Source organism: Brachycentrus maculatus, unplaced genomic scaffold, assembly GCF_059751285.1.
Source record: "Brachycentrus maculatus isolate JH-2025_06_01 unplaced genomic scaffold, ASM5975128v1 h1tg000222l, whole genome shotgun sequence".
Lineage (NCBI taxonomy): Eukaryota > Metazoa > Arthropoda > Insecta > Trichoptera > Brachycentridae > Brachycentrus > Brachycentrus maculatus.
The window spans coordinates 796,613-814,320 of NW_028280973.1; positions in this window are offsets into that span (position 1 = coordinate 796,613).

Genomic DNA, 17,708 nt, shown 5'->3' on the forward strand with positions numbered 1-17,708 from the left:
ATAATATTAAAAATAGCAATAAATAGTTACACTGCGTAATAAAACAATGTATTTAATGACGAAATACGTCGTATTAACAAAAAATAATATCAATCGATGTTTTGTTTTTTTAAAGAAAATACTGGTGTAAAGTTCCAAATAAAAGCTACCTGTTTATACAACACTTTCTTTATCTTAAATTAACGAAACCAGAAAATTACCTTCTTTACAAAAATGCGGTGTTGTTTGCAAGCCTAAAATGTAAAACATTGCTTAAAATATAAACAGTTTCAAGATAAATTGTTCCCGATTGCACGTTGTACATTGTATAAGTGTTACATAACTATTCCTACCGCTGGAATTTAAAAGTTTCCATATTTTCAGGCGAGATCCGGGAATATGGAGTTATCATGAAAATTTCAAGTGTCGGGATAGACAATAGAGCCTTAGCCAGAAAGCCTTAGGAAGTCTCTAACAGGAAAGGGGCTTAGCTAGTCTGAAGGCGGAGATATAAATTAATGCAATAAAACTCCACGAAAGAAAATCATTTCACAAAAACTTATTTTGAAGTCTAAGAGAATGGTTGAAATACACAGTAAAACGGAATAATTTCAACAAAAATGTTAAAAAATAAAAATTTATCGATTTTTTTTATAAAAACCGATTTGTCCTTGCCTCAGGCTGTATGTGATTTTTTGTTGATAACTACCTAACCTTCAAATTATATATAATAAAATAAAATGAAAGGCATTTTTTTTTATTCCAGCCTTTATTTTCTATTAATAGTCGGAAACATAAAAATGAAGATGTCGTATGTATTTGCAATTTTACTGTTCATAATTCGATATGGTTATGAGAATTTCAAATGTGAATTTCTTTGTCAAATCACATATTTAAGGCCTGCACTCTAATTAAAATACATTTGTTTTTTCTCAATATATGTATTTTTTTATTTCTTGATATTTCGTAAGTTAATGTTCGGATATCTAGTAAGTTGAAGGAATTGCCATAAAAAGTATTTGCATAAAATATGGTATTTTCAACGTTTATGGAATACAAAATAACAACTTCCATTTTTAAACACTGAGAAATCAAAGACAAAAAAATTAAACTAGTAAAAAGAAATGAAAAAAAAATGTTTCTTTGAACAATTCGAAAATTTGGCTTATGATATCTTATCTAAAAATATGGCGTCACTAATTAATGTCTAGTAAGAGTAGGCAGAGAAAAAAATATGGAAAATTAATTTTTGACAAAACATCACAATTTGTAATTTTTTGGAAAATGTAAATTCATCCCTGAAATGCAAGAGTGATCACCTTACCTTCATGTGAGTAACGATCAAGATAGCACTGTATCAGTACGATGCAGTAGTACCCTATAGACTATTGGGTATGGAGAAAGGTTAGTTGATAAAATTACGTTTTTTTTCAAATTATCTAAAATTATTTTTATTAAACGTTATTCTTAAGACGATGTAATTATAACGTTATTGATAAAATATTTTTTGTGTAAGAAAATTTATTCAACAATGATCGAGTTGAAATAATTTAAAGTTAGAACTCCGGACGGGGATTCTATTATTAATTTTAATGTAGGAAGTTTTTCGATTGAGGAAAACAAACATTTCTGACGATTATTAGTTTTTTGTTCTCAAGTTAGCCGCATTGTTCAGAGTTTTAGTAAGTATTTGAATGGTAAAGTTTGTAAATTTTCTGCAGATATTAACGCTACTTTTCCCGGCATTATCATCCGTGATTTATTTTCCAAAAATCGTCTTCATTGTTCTTTTAAATTTATGAAACAGTAACAAAATTTTAAAATAAAATATATAAAATACTATTTATATTAGTACTTATTATTATAATACTTAAAATGATCGTTATTAAGGACACAACATTGTTTTTTAAAAAAGTTATTAGTTGATTAATTTTAAACAATTTAACATCTCAACAAGGATGAAAAAGAATATGGAAGTTTTTGCATTTACAGGCCTTACGATATGTCATAGGCTACTTAAGTAATCACTTTACACAAGTGTAATATTCACCATTCAACGACAACACACTACTTAAATTTTGGAAGTCATACATTGTACATGATCAACATCACTACGTTTCGTGATTTAGTTCACAAAAGCCATCTATGATTGGATTAAAAAGGCATTTATCTAGCGGAGACATTTATTTTTTTGCAAGATGTATTTCATAAATTTATTTTATTAATGAATAAACTCAGTTATTTATTCGATCACGACAAAGTGAAAACATTGACTTTTTTTAAGTTTTTGGTAAAAGCACAGATTTATTTAAAATTAAAACATGAAATCCAAACTTCATGAAGTATGAATTTAATTTATTTAAAATTTAATAATTAAATGGATTCTTTTAAAATTATAGCCTAAGTTAGTAAAAATATTTAATCTAGAAGAGAGCATATGAAAATCTGGGTATTCACAGGGTTCAGGTCCTCCTTTTGTTTGATTTCAGTAATTAATTTTTATATTGTTATTTGTATTGATTTACTAAAATTAAAAAAAAAAAACTGAAAGCATTCATTTATTTATAAAACCGATTTCAGATAAACTTCATCCACTTTGATTCTCTGTATTCTTGTACATCATATTTCTAGCTCCTTATACGTTTGATAAATTCACATTAAAAAACAAAGCTAAAAATAAATAAATCCAGAAAAAGAAACGAATACTATCCCGATTGGGTTACTACAAAAGTAGCAATAAACATTTGTTGACTCGCCAGTCACTTTGTGGTAAAATCTATCCATTTTTAATGTTTTACTTAGTAAATACTACTATTTCTTAAAATCTACTGTGACACGGAATGCATCGAAAAACGTGTCACAGTAGATTTTAATAAATAGTGGTATTTACTAAGTAAAACATTAATTAATAACAATAAACTATTTGTCACAGTCTGATTTACATAACATTTACTTTTACAATATTATGATAAATATATTTTTTTAATTTACAGTGTTCGAATTAGAACAATTCAATATATTTTAATAATGATATGGCCACTCTTAAAATATTGTTGAAATAATACCTCAATTCACATTTATATAATTAATTAATATTAAATAAATAATAAGCTTAATAAAAAGCTTCATTTTTCGAAAAGAACTACTTAGACGAGATTGATCAGAGTAGAAAAAAATATAAAAAATCACGGCAACGCTCTGAGATGATTTTACTTAGAGAGCAAACGAGACAGTCGTTAGAATATATTCTACAAAATTTACATCGTAAAGTAAAAAAAAGGGAGCAAACATTCCTAATGATTCGAAATAATGCATAAAGGGATCCGTTTGTGAACTCAGAGATCAAAAGAAGTAGCTACAGGGTGTTGCGGTATTATTTTCAAAATGTTATTATGCAATTAGTATAAAATCGAATCAATGTTCAAGGTTTACAAACGAAATAAATGTATCATGTAATGGAACAATGAAGTCATAAATATAAGTAAATGGAGGTTAAGACATTTTATGAGTTAATCCGGCCGCTTCCAAGTATTTGACATACTTGATTATGCCAAGTTTTCCTCGGTCTTCCTCTGCATCTTTTTTCAACTACATTCGCCCCATAAATTTGTTTAACTGTTCTTTCCTCACTCATATGTTCCACATGTCCAAACCATCTCAGAACACCTTTCTTAATTTTATTGATAATGCTTATCTCAGCTTTGCATTCTTTCCTTATTTCATCATAGATCAAACATCGTTTTGCCACTCATTCGTCTGAGGGATTGCATTTTGACTGCATTCATCCTTTTTTGCTAGCTCCATGCTTCGCTTCCATACATAATGATTGGAATCAGGGCTCCGCTGTGTACTGCCTGTTAAGCTTTAGTGGCACAATTTGGTTTTTACTACTCAGAAGATTATGACATTTTATCAATATAACACTGTTTACTTGTGATCTTATATTTTTTTAAATAAACTTTTGTACTATGAATATAAAATATTGTACACATATTTATAAAGTATATTGGATATATTTATATTTCATACATACAATGTCGTGAGCAAGGTTTGAAGTAAGAAAAACTCTTAAAATAATTGTGAAGTTAGAACATCCTGTAAACTCCAATTTCCTCATTAAAACTTCCCGTGGGGGCTTAGTACCAGAGGTTATTAGAAAAAGCTTAAATCTATGACAAGTTTCCTTTGTTAAGACCAATGCGACTGTTTAAACACTCTCCACAGTTGCATAATATATCCTGTTATATATTTCCCTTCCTTGAAATACAAACAAAGAACACTTTATTAAAAACCTTATTCATACCCATATTGTCTTTAGAGAACTGAGATAGCTTGCTTCAGTATTTACTCGATCGTTTATTATATTAAGGCGTGAAAATAAGTCACTTTAAATCACATGACAATGGTGTAATTTAATATTTTTTTTCGATATAAAATGGATTTTTTGAACGCGTTATATAAATCCATTAAAATTTTTTTATGAGCTTTTCGTTTGCTACGGAATTTATAAAGTAGCCATTTTAGATTTTATTTAAAATATTCCAAACAAATTTATACATATTTACTTGTATATGAAATACATGATTAACCATTGTTACCTTTTATTTAAAATATTTTATACAATCGAACATATACATTTATACAAGTCAAGTTCTGGTCATGGTTAGTGTTGCCAACGCTGTATTAACTTCACTCTACCACAAATTGATATATACTTTTTACAATAATGTGCTTAGGCTGAAGGAAATGGTATGAAATTAAAATATGTATGGTGTTAAAAAATGTTGGTGCTTAAAAAAAAATACTCATACGCCTTTTTGGAACGAACGCTTTCATATGGTATATCCGTAAGGCATGAGCGCGGAATGCGGAACGCAGGAGAACCGAGGTGCAAGAATAGTATGTTTTTTTTTTTAATTCTTCAACAACAAGCCTTTTCGTATTTCCTTGTTTTTAAAACAAAATTATGAATATAAATGTTCATGAATTACCAGTAATATCACAAGAACCAAAAAAAATATGTTGTAAATATTCAATACATTAGGCATTCTTGATTTGCGAAACTACCCTATTGGTTCCAAAAAAGGAATAAAAAATAGAAATAAGAAAGAAGCATGTAAAAATGCAATTTTTAAGTTGTCTCATCATACTAAAAATCCTCATGAAAGCCTCATCATACTATTTATCCTTTTCTATATCCAATAGTGCACAAAACACTCCATCAAAAAAACCTATTGACATCTTTTAATTAATATTTGGAACACTCATTTTGTTGTAAAATCGCTATGTTGTCTTATTTTAACTGTATTTTTAAGTTTTTTTTTTAATTATTTGGAAATATGAAAATAATAAAACAAAAAATATGGAGTGTAATGTTGATAAATTTCATGAAAAAAAATATTTTCAGTACTATTTTTCATGTACCAGAAGATTGAGATATTTAAAAATTATTACAGTGAACAAATATCTTCATCTCTTTAAAATTGAAACCGGGACCTCTATTTGACCCAAAAATTACCCAAAAATTACATAAAATAATTATTTCCTGCTTATCTGCGTTTTAAAATACACAACTCTATAAAAAGGTTAAAATAAGCGATTTTCTTCATTACAGTGTGGTAATAACACCCTTAGTTTGCAGTCAACCACTGTTTCATTCGTTTAATTTTCCGGTTTGTAAAACCTAAACTCTTTATCGCGGAGAATTTTTTAAAACTTACATCATTGACCGTAATAATTAGATTCAATGAAAAGATGTCGCTTTTTTCTAGTTTCTATCAGAGTTAGTTACTAATGTTAAGAATATCAGAAAGCTACCACGCATAAGTAGGCGCAAGATGGTTTTATTTGAAACATAAATATAACTTACGAAATTTAAGTGGTGTAGCCAACCATAGGTTAAATGGTGAATGTTACAAGTGTTTAAGGCGATCACTTAAACCAGCTTATGGCAGTTTGTAAGCCATGTAAATGCGTAAATGTTAATTGAAATACTTTAAAGTATAGAAAAATCTACAATTCGTAAACGATAATTTGGACACATTTAAACTATTGTGAATATTTACATAACATAACATGTTATTATAACATTACATAATATCTTAAATTATTTGCATTATATTTACGCACATAAACTTTTTTTTTAAATTTTTATAAAAGATTTATTTTTTCCCAAAAATAAATCTTATTTCTTTCATATATTTTTGATAAAAGTCTTATAGTGTAAATATATTTTATTTTCGTTTTTCTGATGCTTTGGAGCAATAACTGTGATTTTATTATCTTAAATATAAAACACAAGCCATGTTATTTCTCACTTTTATTTGAGGCTATTTTTTAACCGGTTTCACACATATCTTAATATATTTAACATCATAATATATTTAACATCATTAATAAAACTTTACATGAATAATAAATTTAATTTTTTTACCTTTGATTTTATACAAACGTCGAAAGGAATTATAATAAAAGGTTTGTTTTAAAAAGTATGAAAAATATGCTGCACTACGTAATAAGGCAATATTTGGTTTTTACTGTATAAAAACCAAATGATATCTTTTTTATTCTTGCCAGTGTCCTTTACTATAACCTAAATGAAATATATACCCACACAAAGGCCATGCCTTTATGGGATCTTTATTTGTATTTATATATTTGTTTGTACTTGTATTTATATTATGTTGTAAAATACAAAAATAATTAAAATAGAGAAGAAAAAATACCAGTCTTGTGACAAATAATGTTCTTGTCCCAAAACCATAAATTGATTCGACAATTTACAAAAAAATATATGTAAACCGGTGATTTTTTATACTTCTACATCGTTATTGTCACATTTCTCTTTATTTTAAGCGTTCTGCGGAAAGTATTTTGAAATGAACCCAGATAATGTATTCAGAGTACTCATTTTTAGTCATTTATTGGCTAGAAAGATCTTGAGGAGTAGGTTTGCGGCAGACGGGGTGAGGGGAGGTGGTGCGGAGAACGGAGGCAGGAGGGATGAAATGAACCGATTGATTACCGGATGCGGAACGCAATCTTTTCCTGAACAGTAATGTCGCTGGTAGATGGCGCTGCAATCGTATTGATGTTTGCTAAAGGGAAAAGGTTTAAAATCAACATTTCTTTTTATTTATTTTTATTTTTACTTAAATACAAAATTAAACGAAAAGTTTATATTATTTAAATGGTTATTTTTTTCTTCCTGTGTTTTCTGATGCACAGACAGATTTACAATCTGCAATTTTAAACTAAAATACAACAATGTTTAAAAATTACTAACGATTTTTTCAAATACTACGAAACACTTAAGTGTTTTTTTTTATATTTAAATCTTCTTATGTTTTTTATATGATGATACATTCTGAATATTTTGAGTGTGTCCTTAATTTTGTTCTCAAATTCTAAATTTTATCGACTTAGGTAAAGAAAAATATGGAACTCAGGTAAAGGAACTGGAAAAGGAACTGGAACATAGGTAAAGAAAAATATGTCATTTACAGAGTACAAGATCTATCATCGGCTGATTTAGGTTATACACTTATTATGTAACATTCCTATTCTACCGATGTAAGACAAACAAAATTTAAGTATGTTTGAATGTATATATTAAAAAAATAACCAACCATCTCGCCTGTTCTATTTAGAGAATATAACACCACACCAATCTGTCTTTGCAAACGTCTTTCACATTTATGCATCTCCTCATACATATCCGCCGATTATTCTGACTCCTAACCTGACCACTTTTAAGTGTTTGAAGTACTTGATCATGTCAAATTTTCCTTTGTCTTCCTCTGATACTATTGTCAATCACATTTGCCTCATATTTTTTAATTACTATTGTTTCTTCACTCATTCGATCTACATGGCCAAATCCTCGCATTTCTATCTTCATACTAATTAATTATTCACTTCATTTTAATATCAAGTATTTTTTAACAAAAAAATAATACTAAAGATAGCTGAAGGTTGAATGCAAACTACCCAAATCACTCGTCCTATGTCCATTGAGCCACTGTAGAGGAGAGTAAACACAATCGGATGGATTATTAGCTGTGGACTGAGATGCGACAGGGGACGTTCAAGTGCTTACGATCATTTTCATTTCAAATGAGATAAGACTTGTATCATTCAACGACTTTGTTAGACCTGTTAGTAAATTACAAATTAGTATGAAAATTTTATTCAATCAATATGGATAACTTTCAACTTAAAACGTTTAAAAGTGTTATTTAAAACATTTTGAGATTTATATTTTTCTAATAATAAACTGCAAAATTAAACTTATTTTATAGCTACCTGTTAAATTAGAGATACATTAAAAATTATTGAAGATCTTTTGTTATTTTGCACGTTGAAAATTAAAGATTGTTAAATTTTATAAAAAATGCTTTATTTTTACCTAAAATATAGCAAATAAGCAACCATAAGAAAAATAATCCTTTTCTTAATGAAAACAAGTTAATTTTGCAAATGCAATTGTTGTATGTCGATTGGTTAAAATATATTTTTATACAATTTATAAAAAGATAGTGCATTTATCTAAGTTACAAATAAATATTTATATCAGTAGAAACGACTTATTAAGGGCATAATTGTCAAAACAGATTAAATTGTATTATCGATCGAAAACCATCATTGGATTTGTTCATATTATATTCTACGTCATATATATCTGATGACAAATTACAAGTTACAAAAATGTACCCTTAGTGGATTTTCCCGTACCCAGGGTACATTTGAAAAAAAAAATATATAGTCATAAGAAAAATAAATTGTTTATAATATGTCATTAAATAAGACATTATTTCAGATAAACCTACCTTTATTACCAATCATGAAAAGTTCTTTTAAACTTAGTTTTGTTATTCAATGACTTTATAAATGATTAAAGTAAGTTGTACGACATTACTGCATAACAATCAACATTTTTTTTTATTAAAAAAGGTATAAATTATATTTTGTGTGATTTATTTCCATGAGTTAGATTTTGTAGTTCTATGTACGTTTCCATAACGTGTGTTTATTGTGATTTGTGTGCTAAGCTGGGAGGAGCTTTCTTGTGATATGTGAGGGTAATTATGATTCACCGTGTGACATAAATAAGATGTGACATTCACTATGATTGACAACCAAATTATGCAAAATTAGAAAAATGTATCATATAATATGCCATAAAGTGACAATATAGATTAAAAACATTCAGAGAGTGTTTTTTTTATTAGTAATTTTTATTTGAGTTTTACTTGGTTAATTCCACTGTTTCTTAAAATTTATTGTGATATGTGTTTTGATGCATTCTAAATCATTTTCAAATATGGTGTTTAAAAATGATGAGGAATGCTTTGGAACGCGTATCACAATAGATTTTAAAAAATCGTGGTATTTATCAAGTAAAACATTAATTAAAAATGGATAGATTTTACCATAATCTGACTGCCAAATCAATTTGTGAAATTTAGATTGATTCATAAATAAATATGTCATCTGAAATAAATAAAAAAAATGTTCCGTTTCTCTCAATATATGTATCTTTGTATTTAAATACGGAAAATCCATCTATTTTAAATTATTTAGTGAAATACCCTTAATACCTAATTGTGTATACCTGAGTTGATATTAAATCAGGCAGTTTGTAAAGCTCGTTAATCTTTTCACCGTTTCGGTTTTCGGTATATTTATGTGAAGTGAGTACGAGTAGAATCTATAGCAGCCACAGACGCTTTTAAAGGGAATATAATTGGTCTGTTAGAATGTCCAATATAGATCTTTGACAAGGCTTTCTTTGTGCGGGTGGTGGAAAGGAGATATAAATCCGTTAGGGGAGGCTGATGGAATGTGTCCTGGTGCTGGTAGGAAACACGGTCCCATAAAACTTGGATATAAATATCAGTACAAAATAACTAACTAACTAACAAACCATCACGCTGCTTCTCCGCAGGGGTAGGCAGAGAGAATAGAGCGCCACACCACTCTGTCCTTGCAAACATTCTTCGCCTTTTCCACGTTCATGCATCTCCTCATACATACCTGCCGATTGTTACGACTCCTAACTTAACCACTTTCAAGTATTTGGCATACCTGATTGGCACTAACATTCGCCTCATAAATTTGTTTCACCGTTCTTTCCTCACTCATTCGTTCTACATGTCCAAACCATCTCAACACACCTTTTTTAATTTTATCGATAATGCTTATCTCAGCTTTGCATTCCTTCCTTATTTCACTATTCGCACATCTATCATACATCGTTTTGTCGCACATTCTTCTGAGAGATCGCATTTCGACTGCATTCAATCTACTTTCATCCTTCTATTAATAATTTTATCTTTTAAATTCTATTCTTCTTTTAAAATAACTAACTACCCAATTAATTAATAATATGCTTTTTCAAAATAGGTCACCATTATTATCTGTTTCCTTTTACAAAAAGTCATATACCTTCACCCCCCCTCCTCTATTTACTACCCTATTAATATAAACCTGAATATTTTTTTGCTCCTTCGTTTAACATTTCACCTGTAGATGAAAACATTTGTAGTTTTCGAAACTAGTCATGTGTAATGAAATAAAACTCAAAAATAAAAGTAGTATCATGCAAGTATTTTTTTTAATAATTAACTTTTCAACCACCACACCACTTGATTTCACTCGAAATAAAATTATAATTGATTTTTTTAACCTTATTAAATAAAAAAAAAAGGTCGTGTTGTTTGTCTCACCGTGTACATACTAGGATATAGCACTAGTCCATTGAATAGATACGTATAGCAATCTTCTGATTGAGAAGAACAGAAACGAATAAAGTGGATTCCTGCGCTTGTATAAAGGAGTTATCTGAAAGGATTTTTTTTCCATTATGAAATTTATATAAACCTTTTATATTTTTATTTTTAATAAAGTAATTTTATTTTTTTATAACTGCTCACCAAGATTTTTTTGTCTTCCGGTTTCAAGATATATCTATCTCTTCGTCAGGACAATCACTACAACAGCATGCAAACAATACTACACGTCACCACAATAGCACTAATCACACACTTAAACTAAACAAAATATTGATCAAAAATTGCCGTTAGTAAAATAAGTTCAATGATTACAATCGTAGAAGTCGAAATAACATACAGTTGATGTTTTAGACTGAAGATTAAATGCAAATTTCTGAAATTTGCGTAAAATCGTTTTCACAAAGTGGCACCTCCGTAGTGTAATGGTCATCACGCTCGGCTACTGTTTCAGAGGTCCCGGGTTCGATTCCCAAGGGGGAGGGAAATAAATATAAGTGATTTTTCCACTCTTATATTTATTTAATATTGCCCTGGTCTGATACCTGAAGCGGAGGGCTGATCATCCTTCATGTTTTAACGATCAAAATAACACTGCGTTTATATGATGCACTGCCCTATGCACCATTGGGGTGCGGATAAGGGTTTGAAGAAGTTTTCAGAATTGGATAGAATAGAGAAGTGATTCGCAGGTTACAAAATGATCACTTTAACCAGCCAAATGGTAGATTGTAAGCCAGAATAAAATTATGCGCAATAATCCTTTTTGTCCAAATTCACGTTTATTCACCTCTTCTGAGAATCCTTAGAATTATTAGCAGATGTGAGAGAATTGCCTCTCAAGTCAGTGTGATTCCCGAGGTACTAGACACTTACGGAGAGCAGTCTGCAGACGTGATCGCCAGCTCTTCGCTCTACAGTCAATCCTGAAGTCATTCCTGAAATATCTGAAAAGGAAATGACGTCATAAAAATAACGATTTGTTTTCATCTCTTCTTCCCAGCTTGAAAATCGTAATGAAGGTATATACGGAATTCTTAATATTATTAAGAAATTTTTGGAATTGCATTTCAATTTTCGTATAATTTCATGATTTATTTCGGAAGTCAATCTCTTGTACAATAATATAAAATAAATTTAAATTGATTTATTTTATCGTTAACTTGTTTGAAAATTGTAAATGCTACTTTTTATTTAATCTATAAAGGCTCGTGTTTTCATGCACTCTAAATCATATCAAAATTATGCAGAGTGTATCGAAATATGTCGCTCACTCCTTTCAAGAACGTCATAAATCAAAAATCGTCAATTTCCAGTTGTACATGTTTTCGGAATACCCAGAAAATGCACTACATCCCAGCAAAAGCAGCATATTTTTAACTTAATATTTACCCGTTACAGGGCAGAAAGTGTTGTTTTTGCATTTTGAAGAAAAGGTATTGTTTAATTGTTTTTTCAAATATACTAAATATTTTTCAAATGGAGAAAAAACCTGCAGCTTTTACCTAAAAAGATCAGTTGCACAGTAAAAAGTTCAAAAAGTGGCTTCATATTTATTTTTAATATATTGTATTATAATATTTAACATTAAAAATGCTCTCCTGAAAAATCAAGTATTTTGATTTATGACGTTCTTGAAAAGAGTGAGCGATGTGTCACAATAAGTGTTTATAATTAGTGATATTGACAAATTTTAAAGATATTTAATAAATTTATTGTGCATATCCTAATAAACAAATTAAATTAAATGATTTAAAAAATATATATTAATTATAAATAAAATGTTACTTTTTACCACTTAAGTATAAAATTTTGTAATGATTTTTCATAGTTTCTATTTTGATGGTTTTGAATGCTACAGATGCTTCCATCTATGGGTTTAAATATAAACATAGTTAAATATAAATCATAGAATGTTAGAATCTGTAGCTTCCAAACTAAAAAGTTACAAATTATAAAACTCAAGTATATTTTATTTTTAATCAATTCATATCTTACCACAAAGTGATTGTCGAAACAATAAATAACATGAAATTGAAAAGATTGAAAAGAATTTGATAAACATAATATTTTAAATAATCGTCTGGAAGTTTTTGTTTACACAAAAAAATTAACTATCCTCTATCAAAAGCCAGGCTTTTTGATTTACTTTGTTTCGATTTCAGTTACTGCTTTTATTAGGAATGAAATATTTCAGCGGTTTTTTTTTATTTATTTCCTTCTAGTTTACGGTGTCACAATCTTTTAATAATTTAACACGTGTGATAGACTACGAATAGAAACCAGTTCAGAATTATGCAGGTACAACTGCATTTTCCCATTTTAATAACTTAAAATAACCTTTATGAACTCATAATCTATATTTGCCTTAACATTAAATGTAATAAAATGAAGGATCAAACCTTGGATCTCAGCCTAACATTTCTTTGCACAACCAAAAGACACGAACTTGATTCAAAATTATGTTTAGAAATCTTAATCAATGTAAAAATAATTATGTTTAAAAAACAGCAATAACAGTTCATAACATTAATAGTGTATTAATTACTGATTTGGCATTTATTTTTGGAATAACATGATGATTTAAAATGAAAAATGAAATACTTGTTAAAAACCACATTTTCAGTTTATTAAAGTAAACATGACTAGTTAAGAGAATCTATAGTTCTCAAAATTAGTCATGTTTACATTTATAAACTCAAGATGTAATATTAAACTAGTTGTTTCGTATTTATATTTAATAATAATAATAATAAAACCCTTATCCGCACCCCAATGGTGCATAGGGCACTGCTTTATGTGAACACAGTGTTATCTTGATCGTTTACACACGAAGAAAAGGTGATCAGCTCTTCGCTTTAGGTACCAGTCCAGGGTAATATTCAATAAATATTACAGTGAAAAAATCACTTATATATTTATTCGACCCCCCTGGGAATCGAACCCGGGACCTCCAGAACGGTAGCCGAGCGTGCTGACCATTATTACACTATGGAGGCAGACTATTTAAAACATTAAAATTCGTCTAAGTTTTTTTCCAAAATCTTGATTCTGATGATCTTGGTCACCATCGAAGAAAATTAAAAAAAAATAACATAAAACTAATGGTAAAATAACCGTGAACAGACTGTTACATGCAGTTGATTTTTTTAATTGTTTAAATGTTGTTTAGTAGTGTAGTCAATCATGTGTAGAATGATGTATGTTACATAAGTTATTAAATGATTACTTATACCAGCCAATGGCAGGTTGTTAACCTTGTAAATACCCAGACCTCCATATTTCTATATCAAATATTCTTGATCCTCCTGTGAATTTTTAAATGTCGACAAAATATCTTATCGATATAAATAATCAACTTTTCCAGTTACCCGACTAAAGTGGATGAATTTCTAAAATAATTAAAATATTCACCCTGTATATATACTTGCATGTGTGTGTTCAAATAAATAATTGGCAAGTTTTATTTGTTCCAACTCGACAATAGGCCATTAAGTATAAATAGTCGTTTGAATTCGTAATCGATTCTTGACAATTCCCCTATCGATACCACTTACCACTTCCCACATATACGCATTTCTCCCCTCGACATACATATCTCCTAACATAAAATTCATGCTGACGGTTTTCTGATTTATGTGTTTTTCTCATTATTATTGAAAAGATATAAATATATTATTCGCGTGTGTTTTTTGTTAGTCCTCGCGTTATTAAAATATGGTGATAAATTTCATTTTTCTAGGATCTTTTTGTCAACTTCCAGAAGCGATTCGAAAACAAATGGAAAATAAATGCTTTATTTCTTTCAGGAAATCGTAACGTATTGGAGGCTTTTTTAAGGTTTTTTTACTGGATATAAAATATGTGATGTTTATTCATACCTCATACTGCTGAAAAGGAAGAATGATGTCGTAAAACTATGTTATCAAATTCATTATTTCAGTTTGGATGTCTTATTGGAGATATAAAACTGTATCCTGGAAATATTAGGAAACACATATTTCATTCCACTGGTTCAATTCCTTTTTTTTTAAATCCCAGTTCATTTTAATAAAAAAGTAACGTCATTCTTTCAAAATAACTTTTTACTTTTCACTCTTCATACCATTACACTTTTTGAAATGATATATGTCTTAATACAGAGAATAATGTAATAACTTCTTCTACTACTTAATAATAATAATAATAAAACCCTTATCCGCACCCCAATGGTGCATAGGGCACTGCGTCATATAAACGCAGTGTTATCTTGATCGCTTACACATGAAGGAAAGGTGATCAGCTCTCCGCTTCAGGTACCAGTCCAGGGTAATATTTAATAAATATGACAGTGAAAAATTACTTATATTTATTTTACCCCCCTTGGGAATCGAACCTGGGACCTCCAGAACGGTAGCCGAGCGTGCTGACTATTACACTACGGAGGCGGACTTCTACTACTTACCCTACAATAATTTTAGTGTACATATCATTGTTCACAAATCTGGGTTTGTCAACTGAGGAGTTATTTACATAATTATTGATGTCTCCACATTAATGAAGAATAACACTAAACTCTGGATATTTTCAGGGCATATAAAAATCTGTCATAGTCTGGTTCAAGTGATCACTTTATGCACCAAAAATTAACAAGTGGAAAATATATTACTGTGCATATTTAACCCAGAGTAAAAAATGAACTGAAAAAAGTGGTCTTATATTAAAAAAAATATGTTAATACTCCATGTTATTCCTCAATGGAAATGCTGAATTTATAAATAATATATCCAAAACGGTATCCAAAATTATCAGTTGGTAATTTTTAAATAAAAAATTATTTTCATACAAAATAACCATACATATTCTTTTATCGTGAAAATATGATTTAATGTTATAAAATGGATAATTACAAACTAAATGCTTCACATATTCATTTTAAAACCTAACGTGGTATAATTTTTTTCGTCCTGCAAAAAAATAACTGAATTCATAAAAAAGTTTCATGAGAATTCTTTATTTAGCGGTGAAAGGAAAATTCGTGGAATTCGGCATATCAAAAACCACCCCTAAGAACAAGCAGAAACATATATTTACAGCCTCCCTTGCGGTCCACTCGCCGTACAGATATATTAAACCATAAATTCTACCCCGAATACACCCCTGAAGACGAAGGAAGGGATGCGATTCTTTCAAATCACCACTTTTCAAAAATAAACGCTGACAAATTGAAATCAGTGGTGTACTTTCGGAAGCCGGAAAACGATAAATCTATATTTGTGGCCGATAGATTATTGAATTTGATAAAATCTGCGTCGAACATACGTGGTGTTCTATCTAGTTTTTTAAAGAGAAATATTTGTGTTTTTATTATTCACACATATATTTCAAGTTCATACTATTTCTGTGAGCCTAAGGGCTTCAGTATTAGAAATAGATATCAATTTGTGGTATAGTGGGTTCAAACCGAGAAACTCTGACTTAAGAGTCCGCGACACTAACAACGGGATAACAAACCCGGCACATTAAGACCGATTTAAGATATTTTAATGTTTTTTTTTATCACAACTATACATACACATTGTCCACCTTCGTAGTGTAGTGGTCAGCGCGTTTGGCTAGAATGCTGAAAGTCCTGGGTTTGATTCCAAGTGGGGTCAAAATAAATATGGGTGATTTTTACTCTCATATTTATTTAATAAGAAACGCAGGGGTGATCAACTTGCCTTCATGCTATTAACGATTAAGATAACAAACACTGCGTCGTTACGTTGCAGTACCGTATGCACCATTGGGAGCGGATAAGGGTTAAAATATCACAAATGAACAAAAAATTACAGCTGAGAACATTAGGATTTTTTTAATTGTCATAAATACGTTTTTTTAATATTAAGATTAAAGAATATAAAATTTGTTATCAAGACACTTTTAATTTGATTTTTATCCATATTTTAATGAAATACATGTTTTAATATGAAAAGTAACGAAAAAAAAATTGACAAATTGTCAACTGTTGAGTAAATTGGTCGTCATAAAAGTATTTTTAAATAAAAACGTAAATATTTGTTTGTTTCAAAATCATTTTTTCAAGTAATTAATTGCACAATCGTTGTGTTCAAATACATGGATGTATTTTTTTAATGTTTTTTTTCAATAATCGATAAATTATAAAATGTTATCATTATTGTATTTATGACAAAGCTTTATATCCCATCTTTAGTTTATTAACTACATGAATCCTTAAGATAAAGGTCTGATGGAGATCTCGATTTTTCATGTGAATGTTTTGTTTCAACGCGGATCCAATACACCCCCTACATATCACAAGGCAATAATTTATTCTGTACATTAAACTCGAAGGAAGTAGTTACAGTGTGAATTTTTGGCTAGAGCCGCCGCTGCTGATTCCATACAAAATGTTATTATGTTAAAATATCATTCGGTAAACGAAAAATGTGTACGGCGGGGTGGTAAATAATAATTCATCTGCCAAATATTTGTAATAAGTGGTGCGCACTACACCCATGCGGAAGCCAATATTTCATCCCCTTTGCACTCGTAACATAACGAATTGCTATCTCTTGCTGTCTCCCTCCAACCCCCTCCGCCCCTCGCTTCGTCTCTCTCACACGCTCTTGGAGACTCTGATTTAAATTATTGGAATGAGCATCGCCATGGGTGGAGCCGGGTCTGAGGTTGCAATCTTAAATAATGTCATTTTTATGGAAAGAAAAAACAATTTGTCATCGAAAGTCGGACTGAAGGAAACGGGAGTTTATAATATATGATAAATGTGTTACATTTCTCTAGCATTGTCACGTAAAAAACATAAGATCATGTTTATAATTCAAATATTAGCTTTTTTACTTTCTCTTAAAATGGAAACACCTTGAACACTTATATTAGTTTACGTTTGATTGATTCCTTGATTTTAATAAATGTGAGTTAAGATGGTTTGGGAAA